Genomic DNA, 27,901 nt, shown 5'->3' with positions numbered 1-27,901 from the left:
AAGATGAAGAGTCTCACCTGGAGCTGTGTGCGGTAGCCGAGAATTGATAAACAGATTGAAGACTTGGCCAAAAGTTGTTCAGGATGCCAAAAAGTTCAAGATGCACCCCCACAGGCACCGTAACACCCATGGAATTGGCCGTCATCACTGTAGCAAAGAGTGTATATTGACTTTGCTGGGCCATTTGTGGACTTCATGTTTCTGAATGCTGTGGATGCTCATTTGAATTGGCTGGAGGTTATACCAATGAAGTCAATCACCTCAGCAAGGATTGTCTCTGCCCTGAGGACTATCTTTGCCAGAAATAGCTTACCAGAACAAATTGTGAGTGACAATAGACCACACTACACATCAGAAGAATTCCGACTGTTCATGAAGAAGAATGGCATCATATATTTTAGTTTAGCTCCTCACCACCCAGCAACAAATGGATTAGCTGATTAGCAAACTTTCAAGAAGTCCATTAAAACTATGGACAAGGATGACAATTCCCCACAGCACAAGGTGGACAATTTCTTTTTTGTGTATCAGGACTCTGTTCATGCGACGACAAATCAGACACCTGCAATACTGTTCATGAGATCTCACAGAGACATGGAGGGATGTGCAGAATAAATGGTTCAACCAGTTGTCAAGTGAATCAGCAAGGAGCTTTGTCAGGTTAGACAGGAAATCCTAGTGCATGATTACTGAGAAGACAAGTGGACATTTGGTAGGATAGCTACAAGAACTGGATCACTGATGTACACAGTGAATGTTGGAGATCAGGTGTGGAGACATCATGTGGGCCAGATACTGGATTCTCAACCAAAGAACATACCTGAGTTGATTCCATCCAACAAGACGGACTTATTACAGTCACCTGACTTACCTCTCAGTGATGATCATGTCACTGACAGCAACGTGACACCGGAAACCAAGAACGTTGTCTAAGTCAAGACACCAATCAAACCTGATGCCACTCCACAGGACCAGAGACTCCCTCCTGAAAGAAACAGAGGGCCATCCAACAAACTGAATCTTTAGTATAGTTAAGTTAATTATGAACTATTATTGTGAGTGCATGTTTATTTGAATATGGTTTATAAAAGGAAAATTGAATATTTTGTACATATGTAGTTACATTAATCTAAAGGGGGAGGAAATGTAATGTATGGATCTATTTCTTTTAAAGCAATGACTCCCCTTACTACATATTGATCTGTTGTCTATGCTTGTGCATTGTTCTCTCTCTCTCGCTTTCACTGTAATGTGAATACACCAATTAAAGCCTGAGTACTTTTATTTAATTGATATGTAGTTGTGCACATTCACAACTCATTCTATCAAATATTTTCTTCAGTAGCTCCTTGACATCCTCGCAGTAAAGCACTAAACAGAGTTGAATACAGCACTCATTCATGGCCAAACCACTGTTTTTTCGTTTTATTAAATTTCTTTGGCCTGTCTCTATTTATCAAGCATAAGATTCTAAATGTTCATTTAATTGCTTTCTTTTTCACCAACCTTTAAAGTTATTTACACATCGACATCTGGGTTCTTACATCCACTTCCAAACTGCATATTTATTGCCTTTCCTCATTCTTCCTTTCAAAATTAAACACCATGTTCTCTGTGTTAAATTTAAGCTTCCACATGTCTTATTCCACCAAACTGTATATATCCCCCTGACGTCCAGAGATATCTTCATTGTTCTCTAGTTTGCACTCTCTGCAAGTTTTGAAATAATGCCAAGAATGTGCAAATGCCATATCTCAGACACAGACACATTTTATGTGTTTTTAAGTAGAATTGTTTGAGGGATAAATACTGTCTAAGAGAAAAATCCAAAGAGCATTAAGGATAATTTTGAGTTTTAATTTAGTTTGTGAACTTGGCTGATGCAGTTTCTTGTGACATGTTGAACCTTAAAGAACATGTCTAACCGGATTTGGTAACCTCTGAATTATGTTCCTGTGATTTGACAGTGCAGCTCTGCAGATGTTTGGCTTTTCTCATTGTTGCTCTGATGTACATACATAATTTGATGGTTTTGAGTGGCGTCACAACAACAACCTTGCACTCGATGTCAGCAAAACCAAAGAATTGATAGTGACTTCAGGAGAACACACACCAGTCTTCATTGAGTGGTCAGTGGTGAGCAGCTTCAAGTTCTTTGGTGTCAACATCTCAGAGGATCTATCCTGGGCCCAACTCATTAATGCAATCATGAAGCAGGCATGCCAACAAATATACTTTGTGAGGAATCTGATAAGATTTAAGACGTCAACAAAGATTCTAGCAGATTTCTGACCAGTTGCATCCCCGTCTGGTATGGAGGCTCCAAAGCACAGGCTGCAGAGGGTTGTAGACTCATTCATCTCCATCACAGAAACATGTCTCCACACCAGAACATCCAGATGAGGACATCTTCATAAATTAATGACTCAAGAAGGGAGCATCCATCATTAAAGATCCTCACCACCCCTCTTCTTATTACTACCATCAGAAGCCTGAAGAGCCACACTCAATACTTTAGGAACAGCTGCTTTCTCTCTCCCATCACATTTCCGAACAGTCCATGGACCAATGAAGACTATAATTTTTTAATGTACTGATGCCACAAAACAACAAATTTCATTACATGCACTCAGTGGTCACATCATTACGTACACCTCTACACATGCTTACTAATGCAAATATCTAATTAACCTATCATGTGCATCAAATTTATGCTCAATGCATAAAAGCATGCAGACATGGTCAAGAGGTTCAGTTGTTGTTTAGACCAAACATCATAATGGGGAAGAATGTGATCAAAGTGACTTTGACTGTGGAATGATTGTTGGTGCCAGACAGGGTGGTTTGAGTATCCCACAAAATAAGACCATAAGACATGGGAGCAGAATTAGGCCATTCAGCCCATCAAGTCTACTCCACCATTCCATCTTGGCTGATCCTGGATCCTACTCAACCCCATACACCTGCCTTCTCGCTATATCCTTTGATGCTCTGACCAATCAAGAAACTCTCAACTTCCACTTTAAAAATACCCATGGACTTGACCTCCACTGCTGTCTGTGGCAGAGTATTCCACAGATTCACTACTCTCTGGCTAAAAAATCTCTCCTTACCTCTGTTCTAAAAGGTTGTCCCTCAGTTTTGAGGCTGTAGTTCTGTAGTTCTGAATACTCCCACTTTAGGAAACATCCTCTCCACATCCAGCTTACCTAGTAATTCCAACATTCTGTTGATTTCAATGACATCCCCACACATTCTCTTAAATTCCGGTGAGTACAGGCCCAAAGCTGCCAAACGCTCCTCATATGTTAACCCCTTCATTCCTGGAATCATCCTCGTGAATCTCACCTAGACTCTCTCCAATAACAACACATCCTTTCTGAGATATCCGCCCAAAGCTGTTGACAATACTCCAAGTGTGGCCTCACTAGTGTCTTATAAAGCCTCAGCATTATCTCCTTGCTTTTATATGCGATTCCTCTTGAAATAAATGCCAACATTGCATTTGCCTTTTTACCACAGACCCAACCTGTAAATTAACCTTCTGGGAGTCTTGCACGAGGACTCCTAAGTCCCTTTGCACCTCTGATGTTTGAATTTTCTCCTCATTTAGACAATAGTCTCCACTACTGTTCCTTTTACCAAATTGCATTCTCATACATTTCCCATCTGCCACTTTTTTGCCCATTCTTCCAATTTGTCCAAGTCCTGCTGCAATTGCATTGCTTCCTACCTACCCCTCCACCTATCTTTGTATCATCTGCAAACATTGCCAAAAGCCATCCATTCCATTATCGAAATCATTGACAAACAATGTGAAAGGTAGCGGTCCCAATACTGACCCCTGAGGAACACCACTAGTCACTGGCAGCCAACCAAAAAAAGGCCCCTTTATTCCCAATCACTGCCAGTATCTTTCCTGTAATGCCATAGAATTTTATCTTGTTAAGCAGCATCGTGTTGCACCTTATCAAATGTCTTTTGAAAATGTTGATCTCGTGGGATTTTCATTCACATCAGTCTCCAATGTTTACAGAGAATTGTGCAAAAAAAAAGAATATATTGTAGGTGAAATGCCTCGTTAATAAGAAGGATCAGAAGAGAATGGCCAGACTGTTTCAAGCTGACAGGAAGGTGACAGTAACTCAAATAATCACAAGTTACAACAGTGTTGTGCAGAACAGCGTCTCTGAATGCACAAGATGGTGTACCTTAAAGTGGATGGGCTACAGCAGCAGAAGAACACAAACATACAATCAGTAGCCACTATATTAGGTGCAGGAGGTACCTAATAATGTGGCCACTGAGTTTATGTCAGTGATAATAAACCTGATTCTGATGCAAAATTCATTTCACTGTGTTTAATATTTGGTTATGGTGTGACCTGCAATTACCCATGATATACATTAGGGGACAGTATAGTACTATATGTAACAGACCGTGTAACACTACAGTGTTAATCCCCACTGCTGACATTTTAAGAAAAATGTTTAAACATTTTATGGGTTTGACATAAATTGCATTATCTATCCTCCCAAGGGCATACTTTCAACTTTTGCCTTTTACTTGATTTTATTTTAATTTTTATGAGGTGAGAAATGGAATGCCCTCAGTCCATCTGTTCCTCGCCTTTGTACCCTGTCTAGATAATGTGCAGAGCTGCTGACTCTGCCATTTCATGTCAGTCTACAGCTGTGCTGCCTTTATTTTGGCCAAACTGAAAATGGATAGCAGGTGATTTTAGGATATTATATTAAAAGATATGGGCATCTAATTGGCGAGATATTTGTGTCCACTGTGGATCCATTTGTAGCATCCTGAATGAAGTCAGAAAGTTGTGATCTAAGCTGACACTGTATTACATTCCTGATGGAGTTTATGGTGATGGGAATGCTGCTTTTTAGATGTGACATATATTAAGGTTCCATCAGCTCTCTCTCAGGTGGACTCCATAAACCTGTTTTAAAGAAGAGACAGGGAGTTATCTCAGGAAACTTCTCCATTGTTGGCAAATGTGTTAAGACCATGACAGCGGCTTATCTGCATGCAGATCTATGACTGTTTGTTGGATTTGGCAGCTTGGCAGCTGCGTTTCTTAATATTTCAGACAGTATTACATTATTCAGACTTGTTGAAGATCTCGACCCAAAGCATCAACTATCCATCTCCCTCCACAGATACTGCCTGATCTGCTGAATTCCTCCAGCAATTCGTGTATTACTTCATTGGTTGTAAAACACTTCGTGATGTCTGAGGTTGTGATAGTAATCAAAGACAAAATTTTCTTTTATTTAAGATAGTAAATACAGCTTTTTCTTTTTGATGACTAGAAGGTTATACTTCAGATGGAGTACGGTTTGAAAGCTCTTCCTGGGATTCTTGTATCTGTGTCAATTGCTGAGCCCCTCTCTGATGATTATCCCTAAATCGATCTTGAACCTAGAGCATTTACTGAAAAGACATTTTTAAACATTGTTCAGTGTTCAGTTCTTAGTCTTACATGAGTTAGTGTATTATAACAGTAGCACCGGTGAATAGGTGACCTACTATAATTTTCTGCATCTCCTAAATGTATAGGAAAAAAAGAAAATTGGCTTTGGTTTGATCTAATAATTGGTCAATGGCAGTACTGAAAGCATTTGCTGGCAGTTGACAGCCAAGTTGACCATAATGTTTATACCACATAACATCATGATTATTACACGTTCTGAGACTTGAAAGAATGGGATCTACAAATGGGCTGCCATTGATTTTGAATTTCCTACACTGCTCATCAATAGCGTAAAGTATTCAAATGACTAACTGAACCGGAAGTTAACTGCTATACGGCATCTATGGAACAGTTCTTAAAGTGGTAAATTCGAACACAGTTTTAAAGTGGTAAACTCAAACACAGTCTTAAGATGGTAAATTTGAAAGTCCAAGTGATTTATACAGTCAATAAGGAGAGACTTCTCTGGAAACGGATTTCTTTGAAGACGTGATGTTACTGCTGATTCTGTCCAAAGGATTCACGACGAGGGAAATAAAACAGCTTAAAAGAACTGACCTTTTGCTTGGTGAATGAACACTGCACAAACCTTCCTGATCTTACAGGGGTTATCTCAGATTCAGGTCACTATTTCTGAACGAAGATTCAATAAGGTTGATCCTGTAATAAACCGCCGAATGACACCAATTTTACTCAATCCTTCAGGTTCTCGTACTTCGGTAAAGTCTTCATTCTCCAACTCGACTGTAAAGATAAATCAAAGATGCAGTGAACCAGAACCAGCAGTGATTGGTGAAACTGCTGGCACAATGGTTTTTGCTCCTTACAATAGAAGGTAGCAACTCCACTTTAAAAACGAAACTGCATCATGAGATGAATACGCAGCAAAACTAATTAATGAACTGACTATCAAACTACCCCCGAACTAACTGCGTCACAGCAGGGGTTTCCCTTATATACCTGTTGGAACATAACATCATGTGACCACACACTGGTGGGAAAATTACATCATGTGACCTCACACTGGCGGGAAAATTACATCACCCCACCATCACAAGACAATTACATCATGCTCACAAGATACTCAATTACATCATCATCATAAGACAGTCACAAGATACCCACAGGTTATGTAACACTGTTGTTATTTTCAGGAGGTTAAGTTTGGGTGGAAAGCTAACAAGAGAGATATAGTTAGGGGGACTGAGTGATGGCAGGTCTCCTCTCATTAATCTAACCTTTCAGGAATGCAGTTAACTCATTCCCTCATATGACAAACCTGGATCCAATTTGTGACATTCTTTGTGTCACTCCCTCTAAGCCAAGCTTTGAAAAATGAGACAAGAACTAAAGGGTTACAGAATTACACAGAAATGAGCTTTTCAGCCCATCATCTCCATACTGAGCTACTGGCCCATCTACACTAGTCCTATTTGCCCACATTAGATTCATTTTACTAGACACCTTGCCTACTTAACAACAAGTAGAATAGTTGGAATACAAAGAACCAATCATTAAGATATATCCCTGCAATAGCAGTATAACAAAGAAAATAGATAAACAAGGCTTGATTCTAAAACCTATCATCTATTTTTAGAAGATTACTGTACTGGTGAAATATAACGCAGGTAACTGATTATGCGAAATGACAAAGCTTAGAGTTGGTGAACATGACAGAAGATAGCTGAAAAACACAGTGGGTGCCAATGGGTGTACAGTGGTCTGTACTAAGCAATGTGAGCTCTGACATGAAATTCATATAATTGGTGTGCTTAAAGTTAACGACAGTTTGAAATCAAGAATTTTGAGGTTATTGATATCCTGTCTTCAGCAAATCATCAGAACCATTTGAATCATTAAAATTTTTAACTACTTTTTTTGGAAAATGCAATATGTTTATCAGTAGATATAGTGAACACTGATAAAGTTCATACATAAAGATGTTACACTGAATGTTGTTGTACCTAAGCACATTGAATTTCTGATATAACTGGGAATTCTCAGTGTCAGCAGAATACAAAGAGTTTTCAGTCAAAGAATATTATCAGGCAGAAGTTAAACACAGATAAAATAGAATATTTTGGAGATATTCAGATGGTCTGGCAGTACCTGACAGCCGACGCTGAATCAACGTTTCAGGTAAATCAAATTTCAGATGTTGCTTGATCAAATGAAACATTTCAGCATCTTGTATGTTTACTTTCAATTGCCTGCATTTTCTGTATTTAAGTTTTACTAGAGGTAAATAGATCTTGGTTTCCCAGATTAACAAAGGCTACAGTTTCAATAGCAGAAATATTTCATCTATAGCTGCTTAATACTTCTAAAAGTGTAAAACTTGATAGTTTATTTTAAATAGGCTACCATCTTCATTTTGAAGTCTAATTTGAGTATATGAGATGGCTGCCAGTGATGGTTATCAAGGTTACCAAGGGATTTCAATTAAAGACCAGCTCTGGCACAGTCAGCTGTTTCAATGGAGATGTGACCACAATGATTTATTATGCACTATTCACTATTTTAATATCTTAATATGAACAGACTATTACATTATTAATAAATATCCATCAAATTTAGTGTCACTGAAGGGGCAATGCTATCAGTCTGACAACTTTATGTGATAGAAAGTATGCAGCTGGAGGAAGTCTCCTGAATATATATCTGAAGGTCGACGAAGCAAGTCTTGGTGAAACACCACCAATTGCTAGAAAGGCAAAGGAGGGCTGGAAGAAAGGTAGATTTCAGAATTATTAAACAAGAGAATAAAGGAGGTAATAGCAGACTATACACTTCAGTTTTCGAATGTGACTGAGTACATATGTGGATGTTGGGGAGAAAGATTTAAAGAAATACATTTATGCTCCCATCATTTTTTTAACCCATTCTATGCTTTCTGAGCTCAGGAAGTGACCTACATAATTATTTCTCCTTTTTACAACCTGGATAGAGAACACAATGGTTTGGTTAGTAGCATCACCAATTTACACTTACTGTATATAGCACTTCCAGTGTAGTATGATATGTTGAGTTGCTTCATGAGAGCATTTTCATTGCAACCAGGTGAACATTGAATGTCTTGTTTTTATTGTTAGAGTGCACTTATGTATTCACCTCGATGATGCTAAAAGATCTGCCCGTGCCTTTAAGAAAAAACAGTGATGTGATTTTGTATGCACGGAGTAGAATGAAAAGTCTCCATGTTCGAGGAAGGATGATGTTTGAATGCTTTCCCAGGTTTGGTGAGGAAAGGTGAATAATATTTTGATAATACCCATGTAAGTTCATTTATACTTGTTGGTAAATCAAGAATATCGGTAATTTGACATGTTTTACACGTGGATGCTTCAGATTTTCGTGAGTAAATTGATTGACGCTGGAATAGCATGATTGCAAAGTTCTTTAATCGTCCTACTAGCGTGAACAAAGAGAACTAATTTCAAGGTTTAGCCTATATGAGTTTGGAAGTTAAGCATGTGTGTGCCAAATAATTGCCACTACTATATTGGTTTTGTACATTTTGTTTTAATTATTTTCATACTGCATACGTAACAAGGGTGTGGTCCAAAGTTAAAATGAGATTGTAATAGCGGGAATTGTTTTTTAATTTACTTCATAGTTTTTATTTTGATACCTTCTTTCTGAAATAAAACATCTAAAACAGATAAAGGGATTTAAGACTGGAAAAATTATTTGTTGTCCTGTGTGTATATTTTTCCTCAGGCTACAAAATCAAAGTACAAAGTTCAAAATTCAAAGTAAATTTATTGTCAAAATACATATATAGTATGTCACCATATACAACCCTGAGATTCATTTTCATGCAGGCAATCACAGTAAATATAAAAAATACAATAGAATCAATGAAAAGGGCACTCCCAACAAACGTACAAAAACTAATGTGCAATGTTCAGTCTCCCTCCTATATTCTGATACGTCACCACCTTTATTTTAGCCAACAACAGTGGTGCCATTAGCAAACATGATTGGTTCAGACATAATCCAGGGCTCCACTACATTACAAGAAGTTGAGACAAGCATTGCTCAAGCAGTCGCATATCTCCATAACCATGGAACTTGAAAGAAGTGACATTCAATAAGTGAAAGCAGGAAATAAAAATAACAAGTAAGATCTGATAAATGTCTGATCTTTAAACTACCAGATTCCAGATCATTCAAAAAGAATACATTAAATGAGTCACACACACAAAATGCTGGCAGAACTCAGCATCTATGGGAGGAGGTAGTGACGATGTTTTGGGCTGAAACCCTTCATCAGGAGTGAAGTAACACGGGATGGTCGAGGGGGGATAAGAAGTGGGGGGAGGAGGCCTCCTACCTCCTACCTGCCGGCATGAACATCCAACTCACAGACCTCCATTGATACCCCTGCCCCCCCCCTTATCCCCATCCCTATCTATTATTTCAGTCTGGTTCTCTTTCTCTCTCTTTTTTCCCCCCTCACTATAATCTCCCCCCAGCCCTTCCTTTCTTTCTCTTTTATTTCCCATAATTCTCCACCTTCCCCCTAGCCCATTTCCCTCCAGCCTATCACTTCCCAGCTCTCTACTTCATCCCTCCCCCCACTTCTTATCCCCCCGCAACCATCCCATGTTACTTCACTCCTGATGAAGTGTTTCGGCCCGAAACGTCGTCACTACCTCCTCCCATAGATGCTGTCTGGCCTGCTGAGTTCTGCCAGCATTTTGTGTTTTTATTTGTTACTTTTCAGAGTTTTTTTAGGTTCTTAGGGATTGTTTTGGTGACAGAGAAGGGTATTAGGTGTCAGGTCAGGGTTTAGGGACAGGATGTGGGGGAATCCGAGGATAGACTAAGCGTCTGCTCCGCATTCAATGTGGACATGGCTGGATCTTAAACTGGCAGACTAGCAAGGACATTCAGAATCCTGTCACTGTAGAGACTAGAATGTGAGGCCTAATTTTCAGAGTCCCATCATCAGTGAGTCAGGTGTTCAAGGCCAGGAGTTTGGGTTCTCATTCAGAGTCCTTATTTGCCATCATTTGCAAATCCTGGGTCAACACTGAAGATCGAAGGCTGGAAGTCAATTGGAAGTGCGGAAGTTGAGGCCTGACGGCCAGAGCTCTGAGTCTGCAGATTGCTCCAAGTCCACTGGGACAGTCGAAAGCCCAATGCCTGCAATTCCACAAGTTGCTTGGAGGCTGGAAGCTGAAGATGATGGCCTGTCCTGGTGTAAGAGGATTGCTGGCATGGTGGGCATGCTATGTTGGTGCCAAAATATATAGTGATTCTTGTGGGCTGCCCCTAGAACATCCTTTCATTTTTTGTCTTCTCCTTCCCAGCCCTCATGCCCTGCCAGTCAGCTCCCTCTGGTTTCCCACCTCCTTCCCTTTATTCCATGGTCCTCTGTCCTCTCCCATTAGATTCCTTCATCTTCATCCTTTACCCTTTCCACCTTCTTCATTTCCCCCTCTCCCTCCCACCCACCTTCCCCCTCACCTATCACCTACCAGCTCATACACTTGCTCCTCTTACCGCCCTTCACTCCACCCACCTTTCTTACTCTGGCTTCTGCCATCTTCGCTTCCAGTGCTAATGAAGGGTCTCGGCTTGAAGTGTTTACCGTTTATTTCCCTCCATAGCTGCCACCTTATCTGCTGAATTCCTTCAGCATTTTGTGTGTGTTGGTCAAGACTTTGATTGGGGCTTGGGGCTGAAAGGAAAATTGGATCAGCCATGATGAAATGGCAGAGCAGACGCGTTGGGTCAAATGGCTTAATTCTGCTCCTATATCTTAGGTCTTATGGTCTAAAGAAGTTCTTTACATCTTGGAGCAGATCACCTAATCCAGAATTATTTCTGGCATAGTTTGAAAAAAAAAACAGTCCATGGACTCACATTCCAGTATTTCTTTTTTCCAGTGTTCCAATGGGCGCCTTGATTGAGACACCTGATCCTCATTTCGAGCCTGCAACATAAATAGCTCTGGGGTTCAGCTATTCCTTTGCTGGACTGTCATCAGAAACTCACACCATGAAGTTTGTCACCGGAAGACAGGCCGGCAGATTCAGGTTCCGGGCTGCCGAGAAGTCTGGACCATTATCGGAGCTGCCCAGTATCGTGGACTCTAAGTTGCGTCAGTGCCTGTGGCTGCTCAGCGAATTCAGTCGTTTTCGTGTCCAGCTGAGTTGCCGGCTGTTTGCCGCTGCTCTGAGTAAGGTATGAATTCAGTCGTTTTCGTGGCCAGCTGAGACTTGCTGGTTGTTTGCTGCCATTCCGAGCAAAGATATGAATGGACTGTCATTGTGTGGTTTTGTCCCTCCGTTGTCCAAGTCCCTCCAGCTGAGTGGGTCCGGCTGTTTGCCGCTGCTCTGAGTTGGCTATTCTGTCTCTTCGTTGTCCAAGTCTGTGTTCCAGTCCAGTCAAGTTTGAGTTCCGAGTCAAGATCCAAGTCCTGTGTTCCGAGCCGAGATCCAAGTCCTGACTTCCGAGTCGAGATCCAAGTCCCAAGTCCGAGTCGAGATCCAAATCCTGTGTTCTGAGTCGAGATCCAAGTCCCAAGTCCGAGTCGAGATCCAAATCCCGTGTTCCGAGTCGAGATCCAAGTCCTGAGTCCGAGTCAAGATCCAAGTCCCAAGTCCGAGTCGAGATCCAAATCCCGTGTTCCGAGTCGAGATCCAAGTCCTGAGTCCGAGTCGAGATCCAAGTCCTGAGTCCGAGTCGAGATCCAAGTCCTGAGTCTGAGTCGAGATCCAAGTCCCGAGTCTGAGTCAAGATCCAAGTCCCGAGTCCGAGTCAAGATCCAAGTCCCAAGTCCGAGTCGAGATCCAAATCCTGTGTTCCGAGTCAAGATCCAAGTCCCAAGTCCGAGTCGAGATCCAAATCCTGTGTTCCGAGTCAAGATCCAAGTCCCAAGTCCGAGTCGAGATCCAAGTCCCGAGTCTGAGTCAAGATCCAAGTCCCAAGTCCGAGTCGAGATCCAAATCCCGTGTTCCGAGTCGAGATCCAAGTCCTGAGTCCGAGTCGAGATCCAAGTCCCGAGTCTGAGTCGAGATCCAAATCCCGTGTTCCGAGTCGAGATCCAAGTCTTGAGTCTGAGTCGAGATCCAAACCCCAAGTCCGAGTCAAGATCAAGTCCAAGTCAAGTCCAGGTTTTACCGGTTTGTTATCCAGCATTTACATTCATGTTGACATTGTGTCCTCATTCCTGGCCTTCCTAGTAATTCTCAATAAACACAGTTCAGTCTGCAGGTGTGCCCCCCTTTACAAAGGTAGAGCATTCCTATGAAACCTTTCTTAAGCCGAAATGGCGTAAAGCGAAGAACCATTAATTTATGTGGGAAAAATGATCGTAAAAGCGAAAATCCTCTTTGTAATGCGAAAACAGGTTACTAATGTAGGTCTTTTGTAAAAGTGAAGTGGTGTAAAGCGAACATTCGTAAAGTGGGGGACACCTGTATACTATTTCAGTGTCTGTGTCTTGCACTGGGGTCCACCCCCAATGTCCCCTTGTAACAGAAAGAGAATCTTCCTCCCCAGTTTAAGCTTTCTGGAAAAGGCTAGCCGGTTTATTATCCAAGATCTCTCTGTATTTAGCAGCATTCACCTTCCCATCAGTCCTGACCAGATTTCCAGTCTCTGCTACTGAAAAGCATTTCCAATGCATGATGCTATTTTACTGATGCACAGTATTTGATTTATGCCAAATATACTACCTAGTATTGAGGCCAAAAAGTTCCACTTTAATCTCATCTGGCCAAAAGATCTTCTTCCACATCTTTACAACATCTTCTATCTTACACTTTCCAAAGTCTTTCCGGGAAAGTATAAGCTATTCTTTAGTGATACCTCTGGCGCAAGTCTAATCCCATGCATCATCCAGGTAACACCATCCCTACTAGTAACATCATGATATGGGGATCTTTTCAGCAGCAGGGACTGAAAATCTGGTCAGGGTTGATGGGAAATAACTAAAAATACACCAATTTTCCTTCCATTTTGCCTTCTTTCATCTATAATCCCCATTGAAATCTGTGTGCCATCAGATACCATGCTTGGTTTAAATGGGTGCAAGATTCAATCCAGTAAGATGTCAGTGAATGTCAGCAAGGCTGGAGTCTGCTGCTGGAGCACTGGTATTGACAGTACAAACAGACAATTACAGCCTTCCAAATTCATTAGTGAATTCCAGGCTCCTGTGTTTGTCAGTACATCATTGTAATTACTGCCACATCAATTGCTAAATACTGCCAGTTCCATTTAGAACTTCTGGCAATGATCAGCAAGTACCAGTCCTTTGAAGACCTGTCTTATTTTTGAAGCTTCCCGAGGAAGGTCAGAAAATGTTCTACATATCCATCTAGATTATGTTGCTTACATTCAGCTCATACTCATAAATATGGACATTAGATTTTAGCCACTTTGATGATCCCTATAATAAAATCATACAGCACACTGGAAAGGCATTTGGCCCAAGAATGCGTTGGTTCTTTAAAAGAACTATTCATTTGCCTTTTCCCATAGTTCTGCACTTTGTTTTCTTTTCTAAGTTCATATTCAAATTTCCTTTGAAATATATGGTGACTTTTGTGGGCTGCCCCCAGCACATCCTCTCATCCTTTGTCTTCTCCTTCCCAGCTGTCATGCCCTGCCCATCAACTCCCTCTGGTTTCCCACCTCCTTCCCTTTATTCCATGGTCCTCTGTCCTCTCCCATTAGATTCCTTCATCTTCATCCTTTCCCTCTTCCAGCTTCTTCATCATCCCCCTCTCCCACCCACCCACCTTCCCCCTCACCTAGTCTCACCTATCACCTGCCAGCTCATACACCTGCTCCTCCTACAGCCCTTCACTCCCCCCACCTTTCTTACTCTGGCTTTCGCCAGCTTCATTTCCAGTGCTAATGAAGGGTCTCGGCTTGAAGCGTTTACCGTTTATTCCCTTCCATAGCTGCCACCTTATCTGCTGAGTTCCTTCAGCATTTTGTGTGTGTTGGTCAAGCTTTCTGACATCCATAGAATCCAAACAGCCAAAATTGAGAGCTTTCACATGTGCCAAATCCTGGGCCTGGTTGAACAAGAGGGGAGTTTATATAGATGTACGCCTTCTTAAGTAGAATAGGCAAGTTAAATGAAAAGCTTTTCTGTAACACAATGGAATGGGATAAATCTAACTCACAAATGTGATCAGGATTAATGACATAAAGGATTTCTTCCAATATAGGTATAGATCTTCAAGAGCAATGTTGAAAAATGAATCATAAGTAGGTAGTCTCTTTAACAGCTTTCACTGACTTAGAGACTTTGATTAGTTTCAACAAACAGCAACTGAGTACATTTGACCTATTTTCTTCAATAGTCCCAATTCAATATTTATTTTATGGAGTGATTAGAAGATTTGTTATTCTACTGGATGAGTAGTGAGAGCAACTACATGGAGCCAACTGAGAGATGGTTAAATAATTTTTTAAAAATAGAATTCGAACAAAATTGATTTTTTTTTCTGTGGCAGAGAGAAAAACATGGCTAAAGAAAAAGGAAACTATATTGTCCTAGGAGCAGAGCAGAAATTGAAAGATTGCAACTAACAGCAATCAAGATGGGTGAAGTTGTTATAAAAAAGATCAGTGGGATTTGGGTTTGTAACAGATACCATTAGTTAACCTGTCCTCTGAGATAGATATGGAGATAGAGATACCATAAAGGAGGAAGAGAAGAGTTAAATATGGACCATGTAAATTTGAGAGCAGGGTAGGCATTAGTAGCAAGTGCAATAACAACTTTCAGTTCCCTACAGATGCAGACGGCTGCACCCAAACAGTCATGAACATAATGAGAAAGATATTGAAGGGACCCTTTTCTGTCCTGATGAAAGGTCCCAGCCCAAAACATTGATTGTTTTAATTTCCAGATGCTGCTTGACCTGCTGAGTTCCTCCAGAATTTTATATGTATTAATATTTAAGAATGTCTAAATTGGTCTGAAAGAGAGACTCTTCCAATTATCCAATGGAGAGACACTCATGAGATGATGCACCCTTGACTGTATCAGACTCGTCCTTTCCATTTTCTCTGAGATTTACCCTGTAGCCATAGAAGTAAAGAGGATATCAAAAGTTTCTTCAGATACGTAAAGTGTTAAAGTGAGGCGAGTGTGGATGTTGGACTGTTGGAAAATGATGCCGGAGAGGTAGTAATGGGGACAATGAAATGATGGACGAACTGAATAATATTTTGCATCATTCTTCACCATGGAAGGCACCAGCAGTATGGTGGAAGTTCCAGGTGTCAGGGGTCATGAAGTGTGTGAAGTTGCCATAACTAGACAAAAGGAGCTTGGGAAACTGAAAGGTCTAAAGGTAGATAAGTCACCTGGACCAGATGGAGTACACCTCAGAGTTCTGAAATAAGCTGTCTGAAGAGATTGTGGTGGCATTAGTAATGATCTTTCAAGAATCAATAGATTTTGGAATAGTTCCAGAAGGTTGGAAAATCGCAAATGTAATTAGGGAGAGAAGCAGAAGAAAGGAAACTATAGACCAGTTAGCCTGACCTCAGTAGTTGCTAGGATGTTGGAGTCGATTACTAAGGATGAAGTCCCAGGCTACTTGGAGGCACAAGATAGAATAGGCTATAGTCAGCATGGTTTCCTCAAAGGAAAATCTTGCCTGACAAATCTGTTGCAATTCTTTGAAGAAATAGCAAGCAGGAAAGACAAAGGAGAATCGGTTGATGTGTACTTGGATTTTAAGAAGGCTGTTGATAAGGTGTCACACATGAGGCTGCTTAACAAGCTAAAAGCCCACGGTATTACAGGAGGGATTCTAGGAAAGATAAAGAAGTGGCTGATTGGCAGGAGGCAAAGAGTAGTAATGAAGGGAGCCTTTTCTGGCTGGCTGCTGGTGACTAGAGGTGTTCCACAGAGGTCTCTGTTGGGACTGATTCTTTTTACGTTATGCGTTAATGATTTGGATGATGGAATTGATGGCTTGTTGCAAAGTTTACAGGCGATATGAAAGTAGGTGGAGGGACAGGTAGATTGAGGAATTAGAGAGGCTACAGAAGGACTTAGGCAGATGAGGAGAATGGTCAAAGAAATGGCGGATGAAATACAGTGTTGGGAAGTGTATGATCATGCACTTTGGTAGAAAAAATGGAAGGGTTAACTATGTTCTAAATGGAAAGAAAATACAAAAAAAAAACTGAGGTAAAAAGGGATTTGGGAGTCCTTGTGCAGGGTTCTGTAAAGGTTAATTTGCAGGTTGAGTCTGTGGTGAGGAAAGTAAATGCAATGTTAGCATTCACTTCAAGAGGACTAGAATGTAAAGCTAAAGATATAATATTGAGACTTTATAAAGCACTGGTGAGGCCTCATTTGGAGTATTGTGATCAGTTTTCAGCCCCTTATCTTAGAAAGGATGTGCTAAAACTGGAGAGGGTTCAAAGGAATTTCATGAAAATGATTCCAGGATTGAATGGCTTGTCATATGAAGAGTACTTGATGGCTCTGAGCCTGTACTTACTGGAATTCAGAAGAATGAGAGGTCAACCTTATTGAAATCTATTGAAAATGGTGAAGGGCCTTGATAGAGCAGATGTGGAGAAAATGTTTCCTATGTTTGGAGAGTCTAAGACCAGAGGTCACAACCTCAGAATAGAGGGGTGTCCTTTTAGAATGGAGATGAAGAGGAATTGCTTTAGCCAGAGAGTGGTGAATTTGTGGAATTCTTTCTCACAGGCAGCTGTGGAGGCCAAGTCTTATGGATATTTATGGGAGAGGTTGATAGATTCTTGATTGATCAGGGCATGAAGGGATATGGGGAGATGGCAGGAGATTGGGGCTGAGAGGAAAATTGGATCAGCCATGATGAAATGGCAGAGCAAACTCGATGGGTCAAATGGCTTAATTCCACTCCTATACTTTATGGTCTTATGGTCTAAAGAAGTACTTTACATCTTGGAGCTGATCAGCTAATCCAGATTTATTTATGGCATAGTTTTAAAAATACCAGTAGAGTTAACTGGAGGATGGACCTATCAGTATTCAATGGGATTTTTCCAACTCAGCTCCTGATAATTCTGCAAACTGATATTTTAATATATTGTGTAACATTGGATTTTTAAACCCCAGCTTTGCTCCTTTCACTAATTTCTACATCCTGAATTCTTGAGCAATAGACATGACTAAATTATTTTTCTATGTAAAGGTGTGAAATATGAGACCAGGATTATCAACATGTTCTTGTTTTTACAGCTCTGTGTCTCCAAGTGATTCCGTATATTTCTGATGCAACATGCAGTCAGAATAAGAAAAGCAATCACATGCAATACCTTACAATTATGTTACATCATTTCACATGAGTAATTTCATCATCTTACACTATTGCTTCATTTTTAAAACAGGTTAGTCAACTCCCCTCTCACATATATTATACTTTTATACTTAATCAGATAATTGGTTACTTATTTAATGTTTATTCATGGAATTTGAAAGCAATGAAGGCTATAGTATTTATATTAACAACAAATTATTTCAACATAATATAACTACATAACATGCAATTATTATTATAGTTCAATAAAACTGTACTTTCACTTGTCATAAATATATCTGATTACATTTATTTATACCTTTATTTTTAAAAATGTGCATGCAGTTTGACTGTTTTTAAAATCGTTTCTTCCTTTATTTATTCCCTACAGTGCCTTGTAAAAGTATTCAGATCTTTATTATCCAAGATCTCTCTGTATTTAGCAGCATTCACCTTCCCATCAGTCCTGACCAGATTTCCAGTCTCTGCTTCTGAAAAGCACCCCATAGCATGATGCTACTTTGCTGATGCACAGTATTTGATTTATGCCAAATATACTACCTAGTATTGAGACCAGAAATTTCTACTTTAATCTCATCTGAGCAAAAGAAATTCCACATCTTTGTAATATCTTCTATGTGACACTTTCCAAACTTCTTTCAGGAAAGAATAAGCTTTTTTTCAGTGGTATGTGTGGTGTGAATCTAATGCTGTGCATTGTCCAGGTAACACCATCCCTCCTGTAAAGTACAGGTTTCCCCCGCTATCCGAAGGTAGAGTGTTCCTGTGAAACCATTCATAAGCTGAAATGGCATAAAGTGAAGTAGCATTTACCACCAATTTATATGGGAAAATTTTTTGAGCGTTCCCAGACCCAAAAAATAACCTACCAAATCATACCAAATATCCCAAAAAAACAAAAATAACACTAACATGTAGTAAAAGCAGGAATGATATGATAAATACACAGCTATATAAAGTAGAAATAATGTATGTACAGTGTAGTTTCATTTACCAGAATCAGGAAGATTGAGCCAAATCTGATTTGTAGAAAAACATCGGCACGTACATGCATGTGCACACACCTGCCCGTGTAAAGCTTCACGGTCATGGTAGTCTTTCTTGGGGTAAACACAAGTTTAAAGAGGGCGTCTTTTGTCGTAAAAGCGAAAATCCTCTTTCGGTTAGCGACAACAGGCGCAAATGTAAGTCTTTCGTAAAAGCGAAGTTGTGTAAAGCAAACGTTCGGAAAGCGGGGGACACCTGTATAGTAGAGGTAGCATCATGATATGGGGATCCTTTACAGTAGCAAGGACTGAAAATCTGGTCAGGGTTGATGGGAAATAATTAAAAATACACCAATTTTCCTTCCATTTTGCCTTCTTTCATCTATAATCCCCATTGAAATCTGTGTGCCATCAGATACCATGCTTGGTTTAAATGGGTGCAAGATTCAATCCAGTAAGATGTCAGTGAATGTCAGCAAGGCTGGAGTCTGCTGCTGGAGCACTGGTATTGACAGAACAAACAGACAATTACAGCCTTCCAAATTCATTAGTGAATTCCAGGCTCCTGTGTTTGTCAGTACATCATTGTAATTACTGCCACATCAATTGCTAAATACTGCCAGTTCCATTTAGAACTTCTGGCAATGATCAGCAAGTACCAGTGCTTTGAAGACCTTTCTTATTTTTGAAGCTTTCTGAAGAAGGTCAGTGATGCACCATCAATAACTCACGCTGAGACTTAGGAAGTGAGATATCGGCTTTTATTGACTGAAGAACAACACTACATCCTGGGAAAATGAGGGAGAGCAGCAGACCACAGTCGCCTTTATACAGGGGTCTGTGGGAGGAGCCACAGGAGCAGTCAGACAGGTATATCTAGTTCACCACAGTCAGAAAATGTTCTACATATCCATCTAGATTATGTTGCTTACATTCTGCTCATACCCATAAATATGGACATTAGATTTTAGCCCCTTCAGTGATTCCTGTAATAAAATCATACAGCACACTGGAAAGGCTTTTGGTCCAAGATGGCGTTGGTCCTTTAAAAGAACTATTCATTTGCCTTTTCCCATAGTTCTGCATTTTATTTTATTTTCCAAGTTCATATTCAATTTCTTTTGAAAGTTACTATTCAATCTTCACAATCCTTCCAGACAATGCAGTGAGGAATATTTTGATTCTCTACTTAAAAAAGATTCTCTCCAACCTACCTCTGTTTTTTTTTGCTAAATTGCTTAAAATTACAGACTCACTTGTAACTTTACAAAGTAGAATTTAAAAGCTTCTATTATAGTTTTACGAGCAGTTGGCCCTTTTGATCCTTGTGAGTAGGAGACAAAAATATCCTTTTGAAATATTAAGCATGGATGTAGGAAATTAGGGTTTGTTGTTGTGATTTTTTTTCTTGCTACCCTATCCTACTAATCATTTTCCCATGGCTACATGAATACCTTTGTGTACACACCCTTATTTCTTTCACATCGTATCACGTAATCTGAAACCTTAACTCAAGCCACAACAATTCAGATCACATGAGCTACTTTAGGCATTAGTCACTTGGCACAGGAAATAGTGATATAAGCCCAACCCAGAGAATTGAGGACAAATTCAAGACTGGCACTCTAATGCCGTGCCGAGGGAGTGCAGCGCACTCAGAGATGGTAAATCTTGGATGAGGCAATAACCTAAAGTTCTCTGAGCTCTTTCAGAACACAGTTTTCAACAGCAAAGTTAACCCTCGTCCCCCAGTCAAAATCTTTAAAAAGTGTAACTCTTCAGATATAGGGAATCTGAAGGAAGTAGTTTATACTAGAAGTGCACAATAAATCAAAATCTGCTGGGCACTTCCAGCATTTTCTATTTTATTAAAAAAAGATTTTAAAAATGGCAGGATACTTGGTAGTGTGGAGAAGCAGAGGGATCTGGGGGTACATGTCCACAGATCCCTGAAAGTTGCCTCACAGGTAGATAGGGTAGTTAAGAAAGCTTATGGGGTGTTAGCCTTCATAAGTCGAGGGATAGAGTTTAAGAGTCGTGAGGTAATGATGCAGCTCTGTAAAACTGTGGTTAGGCCACACTTGGAGTACTGTGTCCAGTTCTGGTCACCTCACTATAGGAAGGATGTGGAAGCATTGGAAAGGGTACAGAGGAGATTTACCAGGATGCTGCCTGGTTTAGAGAGTATGGATTATGATCAGAGATTAAGGGAGCTAGGGCTTTACTCTTTGGAGAGAAGGAGGATGAGAGGAGACATGATAGAGGTGTACAAGATATTAAGAAGAATAGATAGAGTGGACAGCCAGTGCCTCTTCCCCAGGGCACCACAAGAGGACATGGCTTTAAGGTAAAGGGTAGGAAGTTCAAGGGGGATATTAGAGGAAGGTTTTTCACTCAGAGAGTGGTTGGTGCGTGGAATGCACTGCCTGAGTCAGTGGTGGAGGCAGATACACTAGTGAAATTTAAGAGACTACTAGACAGATATATGGAGGAATTTAAGGTGGGGGGGGGTTATATGGGAGGCAGGGTTTAAGGGTTGGCACAACATTGTGGGCCGAAGGGCCTGTGTTCTATTTCTATGTTCTATTACAAATATCTCTCTCACAACATTTAATCTGTGGAAGAACTGAACTTTCATACCTCACCATCTCAAGATTTGAAGCCTGGTTATCCCCCCCCACCGAGCGCAACAGTTTGGGAGTTATATTTACACATATGTGTACTCATAACACTGTTAACTTTTGATTATTCTTGTTTAAGTTGCTATATTAAGTAGATACTAATAAAGATAATAGTTTTAACATCAAAACCAGACTCCAGGTGTGCTCTATTGCCGCTGGTTCATTTAAATTGTTATGGGTACGTAACAGTAGGGAATAGAGGAAGAAGGGAGGAGGAAGGAAATTTTTATTATCAGAAGGAGAAATGGATATTCATGCCATCAGGTTGGAGGCTGCCCAGACAAAATATAAAGTGTTGCTCCTCCCCCTTGAGGGTGGCTTCATCTTGGCATAAGAGGAGGCCATGAACTAACATGTCAGAACATGAATGGGAATCAGAATTAAAATCCTTGGCCACCAGGAAGTTCCACTTCTGGCGGAATGGAGCAGAGGTGCTCGACCAGGCAGTCCCCCAATTTATGACGGGTCTCACTGATATAGAGGAGCACTGGACACAATAGACAACCCCAGAAGATTCACAGGTTTAGTGTTGCCTCACCTGGAAGGAGTGTTTGGGGCCCCAAATAGTGGTGAGGGAAGAGGTGTATGGGCAGTTGTACAACTTTGGCTGCTTGCAGAGATAAATGCCAGGAGGGAAATTACAGGGCAGAGAGAAATGGATGAGGGAATCATGGAGGGAAGTGGAAAGTGGAAGGGGGAGAGGTAAAGATGTATTTGGTGATAGGATGTTACAAACTGTAACAATTTAGAAATGAACCAGGAGCAATAGAGGCACACTTGGAGTCTGGTTTTGATGTTAACACCATTATCTTTATTAGTATCTACTTATAATATTGCAACTTAACCAAGATAAACAAAAGTTAACAGTGTTACATGTATGTGTGTGGAAATATAACTCCCAATCTACTGAGCTTGGGGAACAAGGCTTAGAGTCTTGAGATGATAAAGTATGAAAGTTCAGTTCATCCACAGAATAAATGATGGGAGAGAGATATTTGTAATCCAAGGTAAAACATAGAGAAAAGGCAATTACATTGAATTCCACACGTTCCACGATGGTAATTAATAAATATCAGTCGTCGAAGATCCTCCGTCAAACCGTTCCAAATCCATACGAATTCCCACCAGAGTGATCTGTCACAGGGATGCTGTCTTCAAGGGGTAACCATATAACATACCCAGGCAAGGGTTAACTTCGAGTTTTCCCACAGGACATTCCTAAATCCACTCCAATGGATTACACGAAGTGACAGCCACACGTTCAATGTGCACTGGATCGATAGTCAACCTACCCTTGTGGGTATAGCAGAGTTCCAAATTCCCAGCTTCGATAGCTAGAACTGCAACCTTTTCCAGGTTCGCTCCTCTCTCTCTTCTTCTGACTTCTGACTGTGACTGTCTGTGTCCTTATTTTAAAGGTAAACAACCCGCGAGTCAGTCAGTGAACAAGATCATAGTCCTGCCTCACTGAAGAGCACTTTTAAAGTGACAGTCCACAGTAAACGAAACCTGCGGGTTTGTAACAGATCCCTTTGGAGATGGCAGAAATTGCAGGGAATGATGTGTTGGATGTGATGGTTGTTAGGGTGATAGGTAGGGACAAGAGGAGCTCTATCTCTTTGAAAGCGGTGGGTTGATTGGGTGAGCGCGGATGTTGGAGAAATGGAGGAGATTCAGGTGAGGGCGACAGGTGAAGGAGGGAAACTCCTGTTCCTTGAAGAAGGAGCACATCTCTGATGTCTTGGAATGGAAAGTCATGTCCTGCAAACAGATGTGGCAAAGGTGAAGCATCTGAGAAAAGGGAATACACACAAAATGCTGGAGGAACTCAGCAGGCCAGGGAGCATCTATGGGAAAAGAGTAAACAGCTGACGTTTCAGACCAAGGCTCTTCATCGGGACTGGAAAAACGAGATGAGAAGCCAGAGTAAGAAGATGGGGGAGAAAAACTAGGTGACAGGTGAAACTGCAAGAGGGGGAAGGGTGAAGGAAGGAGCTGGGAAGTCGATTTGTGAGAAAGCTAAAGGGCTGGAGAAGGGGGAATCTGATAGGAGAGGACAGAAGGCTGTGGAAAAAAAGGGAATAGCTCCAGAGGGAGGTGATGGGCAGGTAAGGAGATAAGGTGAGAGAGGGAAATGGGAATGGGGAGTGGTGAAGGAGAGAAGGGGTGTAATTACCAGAAGTTCAAGAAGCTGATGTTCATGCCATCATGTTGGAGGCTACCCAGATGGAATATAAGATCTTGTTCCCCCAACCTGAGTGCGGTCTCATCGTGGCAGTACAGGAGGCCATGGATTGACATGTTGAAATGGGAAAGGGAAGTAGAGTTGAAATGGGTGGCCACTGGGAGATCCCACTTTCTGGTGGATGGAGCATAGGTGCCCTGTGAACTGGTTCCCCATTCTATGTCAGGTCTCACTGATACACAGGAGGCCACACTGGGAGCACTGGATGCAGTAGATGACCCCCAACAGGTAAAGGGTCAACTTACCTGGAAACAACACACACAAAATGCTGGTGGAACACAACAGGCCGGGCAGCATCTATAGGGAGAAGCAATGTCGATGTTTCAGGCTGAGACCCTTCCTGATGAAACGTCGACAGTGCTTCTCCCTATGGATGCTGCCTGGCCTGCTACGTTCCACCAGCATTTTGTGTGTGTTGCTTGAATTTCCAGCATCTGCAGATTTCCTCGTGTTGACTCACCTGGAAGGCCTGTTTGGGGCCCTGAATGAGGAGAGGTAGGGACAGATGCTTGCAAAGCTAAGTACTAGAGGTGAAATCAGTCGGGAGGGATGAACAAGCAAGGGAGTTGCATAGGGAGTGATCCCTGTGGAAAGTGGAATGGAGGGGGAGGGAAAGATGTGCTTGGTGGTGGGAACCCATTGGAGATGGTGGAAGTTATGGAGAATTTTGTGTTGAATGCAGAGACTGGTGGTGTGGTAGGTGAGGACAAGAGGAACCCTATCCCTAGTGGGATGGTGGAAGGATGGGGTGAGGGCAGACGTGGATGAAATGGAAGAGATGCAGTTGAGGACAGCATTGATGGTGGAGGAAGGAAAGCTCCTTTCTTTGAAGAAGGTGGAATCTCATTAGTTCAGGAATGAGAAGTTTCTCTTGATCGAGAAAAGGAAATAGCATTTTTACAGGAGACAGCATGGAAAGCATTGCTTGTCTTTTATTAAATAGCACTTTCTTTTGTCCTGGCTTATCGATGCAAAAAGAAAATCCCCACCACTGTTGTTAGTTTTTCATGGTAGTTGTTTCTAGTTTCCACATCCTTAAATAGGATAACATTTTCAGTCTTTTAGATCTTCCCCATTTTGGGAGAATTTAGGAGCATAACCAGAGCCTCAAACTTGTGCAGTCTAATTTTCTCAGTGATTTTATGTATCCTATCTGGAAGGAGTGACTTTCTACTTTGGGGACTGACAAACAGTCAAGGCATTTTCCTATCTATGTTCATCTGTCCTGCTATTCCTATTGACATTTTACTATTACATCAAAAGCACCCCCTTTCCAGCAGAGACAAAAGCTGCAACTCTCTGGGAAACCTAGATTCAAGATTCAACATTCAAGACTGTTTATTGTTGTTCTTCAGTACATGTTGCAATGAGCGACTGAGGAAGTGAACCCAAGTGCAGGACACAGGCACGGAGACTGAGTTTGGATGCTTACACGGGCGTAAACACCGAACAGCAAACAGGAGGGATCTTGACACGGAGCCTTGACTCAAAGAAACGGAATCTCATAGGTAAACCTTGAAGCTGGAGCTAGGCTAAGAACAAATGGTTCTAAGCTGTCAGGAAACGTAGTTATCTCACGGGGAAAAAAAACAATGAACTGGCGACTAGTAGTTGTGATGCTGGGGTTCTTATACTGCAGTTCTTGATGGAAACCAGGTGTGCTGTCATCAAAGTGAATTAGAAGCAATTGGGAAATTAACAATCGGAACCGTGGCACAATCAAAGGAAATAGAAGCAAGATAGGAAATTAACAATCGGGACCAAGACAGTCCCCCCACCGCTCAACAGGAGCCTCCAAACGACCCACCAGGCTTGTCCGGATGGTCCTGATGGAAATCACAGATGCGGGAAAGGTCCGAGATGAAGAAACGGGGGATCCAGGAACATTCCACCTGTCACGGTCCCTTCCGGCAATCCCCCACCTGGCTAGTTCCCTCAGGAATTGGGCCTCAATCAACTCGTTTAGTTTCCAATCATTCCCAGGTTCCACTAACTACACACACCAGCTTTCCATCAGCAAATGCAGTACAAAAACCCTGCGATCACAAGGAGCTGCCAGTTTGTTGGTCGACTCCAGTGTGAGTAACCTCAATTCATGGTTCTTAGGACTGTCAGTTCTAAGTCTAGCATCGCTCCTGGATACCGATTCCACGCTCTCTACGTCAATAATGCCTCCCGACTCTGTCTCCGCGCCCGTGTTCTGCACTTGGGTGCGTCCACTGCCACACTTGAGTAACAGAACAAATTGGCCATAATGAACCCAGCAGACATGGATCCTGTACAACAGGCCCTCGCCAGTCAGGGCTACCTACTGGGCGCCCATGACCAACTACTTAGGGAGATCACGGAAAGCCTTCAGACGCTGTCCACGAATGTACGGAAGGTCAGTGAGCAGGTGGACCGAGTTTCTGCTTCCCTTTCTCCGTCCCCTCCAAGAATCCCGACTACCCAAACTGCACTGCTCGGAATGGCGTCACCCCTGGGATCAGCAGCACAGTCCCCTTGAGAGCCACACGTTCCCGAGCTCGAACCCTACGCAGGGAACCTAGGGAGGTGCCGAGCCTTCCTGTTACAATGCTCTCTGGTCTTTGAACTACAGCCACGTACCTACACTTAAGATAAATCCAATCTAAGGTAGGTGGCATTGTGGATAATGAAGTGGGTTTTCAGCGCTTGCAGAGAGATTTAGGCCAGTTAGAAGAGTGGGCTGAACGATGGAAGATGGAGTTTAATGCTGATAAATGTGAGGTGTTACAATTTGGTAGGAATAATCCAAATAGGACATACATGGTAAATGGTAGGGCATTGAAGAATGCAGTAGAATAGAGTGATCTAAGAATAATGACGCATAGTTCCCTGAAGGTGGAAACTCATTTGGATTGGGTGGTGAAGAAAGCTTTTGGTATGCTGGCCTTTATAAATCAGAGCATTGAGTATAGGAGTTGGGATGTAATGTTAAAATTGTACAAGGCATTGGTAAGGCCGAATTTGGAGTATTGCGTACAGTTCTGGTCACCGAATTATAGGAAAGATATCAACAAAATAGAGAGCGTACAGAGAAGATTTACCAGAATGTTACCTGGGTTTCAGCACCTAAGTTACAGGGAAAGGCTGAACAAGTTAGGTCTTTATTCTTTGGAGCATAGAAGGTTGAGGGGGGACTTGATAGAGGTATTTAAAATAATGAGGGGGATAGATCGAGTTGACGTGGATAGGCTTTTTCCATTGAGAGTAGGGGAGATTCAAACAAGAGGACATGATTTGAGAGTTAGGAGGCAAAAGTTTAAGGGTAGCATGATGGGGAATTTCTTTACTCAGAGAGTGGTAGCTGTGTGGAATGAGCTTCCAGTAGAAGTGGTAGAGGCAGATTTGGTATTGTCATTTAAAGTAAAATTGGGTAGGTATATGGATAGGAAAGGAATGGAGGGTTATGGGCTGAGTGCAGGCCACTGGGACTAGGTAAGTGTAAGCGTTGGCATGGACTAGAAGGGCCAAGATGGCCTGTTTCTGTGCTGTAATTGTTATATGGTTATAAGACTGCCTACATCATGGGGCTGTTATGAGGGGATGCCTTGGCTTGGGCAACAGCGATATGGGATAACTGACCGGAGGTTTGTTCCTCCTTCCCCTCCTTTGTTGCTGAAATGAGGAAGGTCTTCGAACAACCCATTCACGGTAAGGATGCTGCCAAAGGCTTGCTGACTCTTTGTCAGGGCTCATGAAGTGTAGCAAGGTATTCCATTGAGTTCCGAACCTTAGCCGCAGACTCAGGGTGGAATGATGAGGCCCTGCGGGAGGTGTTTCGACAGGGCCTCTCGGACAAGATAAAGGATGAACTGGCAGTGAGGGACGGCATGGACTGTCTGGACTCTCTGATCTCGCTAGCCACTAGATTAGATGATCGACTTCAAGAGCGTCTGTGAGAAAAGACCAGTCGCCCCGCTCCTTGGGGAAGCCCACGGTCCACCTTATCAGTCCCAGCCAGCCTCCCTTCCCCAGCTGCTCCAAGTGTAGCTCCTGCTCCGACCGTCCCCACCATCCTGGGGGAGAAACCGATGCAGCTAGGACGGAACCGGCCCTCCGTGGCCGAACAACTTCGGAGGTGGAGAGCTGGGTATTGTTTCTATTGTGGCCAGCCAGGACATTTCCTGGATACCTGCCCTCAGCGGCCGAAAGGGAGGGCCCCAGTGAAA

At 41.9% G+C, this 27,901-nt stretch overlaps 2 long non-coding RNA genes across 2 annotated transcripts; one reads left to right on the top strand and one right to left on the bottom strand.

Annotated features, from left to right (window-relative positions):
• Nucleotides 1–5,268: 5,268 nt before the first annotated feature.
• Nucleotides 5,269–19,023, bottom strand: LOC140735090 (uncharacterized). Its single transcript, XR_012100685.1, has 2 exons — nucleotides 18,791–19,023; nucleotides 5,269–6,235 (listed from the first exon to the last, which is right to left on the bottom strand). It is a non-coding gene; the product is annotated as an uncharacterized lncRNA (long non-coding RNA).
• On the top strand, nucleotides 8,677–17,790 carry LOC140735089 (uncharacterized). The gene is made up of 3 exons (XR_012100684.1): nucleotides 8,677–8,740; nucleotides 11,389–11,686; nucleotides 17,718–17,790. It is a non-coding gene; the product is annotated as an uncharacterized lncRNA (long non-coding RNA).
• Nucleotides 19,024–27,901: the final 8,878 nt, after the last annotated feature.

This window comes from Hemitrygon akajei, chromosome 11 (assembly GCF_048418815.1).
Source record: "Hemitrygon akajei chromosome 11, sHemAka1.3, whole genome shotgun sequence".
Lineage (NCBI taxonomy): Eukaryota > Metazoa > Chordata > Chondrichthyes > Myliobatiformes > Dasyatidae > Hemitrygon > Hemitrygon akajei.
Note: the sequence above shows the minus strand (reverse complement) of the source record. Positions and strands in the feature narration are given on the sequence as shown.